The sequence below is a fragment of the Chrysochloris asiatica genome, unplaced genomic scaffold (assembly GCF_000296735.1).
Source record: "Chrysochloris asiatica unplaced genomic scaffold, ChrAsi1.0 scaffold00493, whole genome shotgun sequence".
NCBI classification, from domain to species: domain Eukaryota; kingdom Metazoa; phylum Chordata; class Mammalia; order Afrosoricida; family Chrysochloridae; genus Chrysochloris; species Chrysochloris asiatica.
The window spans coordinates 668201-669000 of record NW_006409011.1 but is presented as its reverse complement, the minus strand read 5'-3'; positions in this window follow the sequence as shown (position 1 = coordinate 669000).

Sequence of the window (800 nt, the reverse complement as noted above, 5' to 3'; positions counted from 1 at the left end):
GTGATAAATTCCTCCCTAAAAAAGAGAATAAAAGGCTGAGGTAAAGTGAATTCTGCATGCAATGCTGTGCAATGCTGGGCAATGAATCTAGGCAAAATGTTTGCGGATCTGTCTACCTGCCAGCTTGCATCATATCTGTGTGTCTGTCTTTTTTGTATATATTTCATGTCTCTCTTTCTCTATCACTTTCGCCGCCAGATCTCCCTTCTTCATGACACCCACATTTCCTTGTCGAGGCGGGACCCCGACATAGGACATCGACAAAATATAACAGCAATTATGAGGATAGTGTAGGACAGGGCAGTCTCTTTCTGTTGTGTATAGGGTCACTATGAATCCAAATTGTCTCAATGGTTCCTAACTACAACAGAGCACCAATAGAGTCAGAGTAACTGGAACTATGATATCACCAATTTAATCCTCAATTATATGTTCTTGATGAAATTTACAATGTATCTGTTTTTCCTGAGCATGCTTCTATTTTTATTTGTTTCAGTTTTCATTGTGAACTGAATGATAGTTTACATGGGACAACATTTGCTTTACACCATTTCATTGCAATGATTATAATCTTCTCCATGTATCATCATTCAGCAGTATTTGTTTCCATTCCTTTTTGTTTGTTTGTTTTTTTGGTGAGGGTATATACAAAAATTTAAACAACCAAAGAGTACAGTCTGCAAGCATGCCTCCTAGCCACCAGCACCCAGACCCTCTCTTTCCATGAGTCCAGAGACCTCAGCTGCTCCCTCTCTCCATGTTCTCATCTCTTCCACCATCTCTGGTGTTGCTGCTTCTCT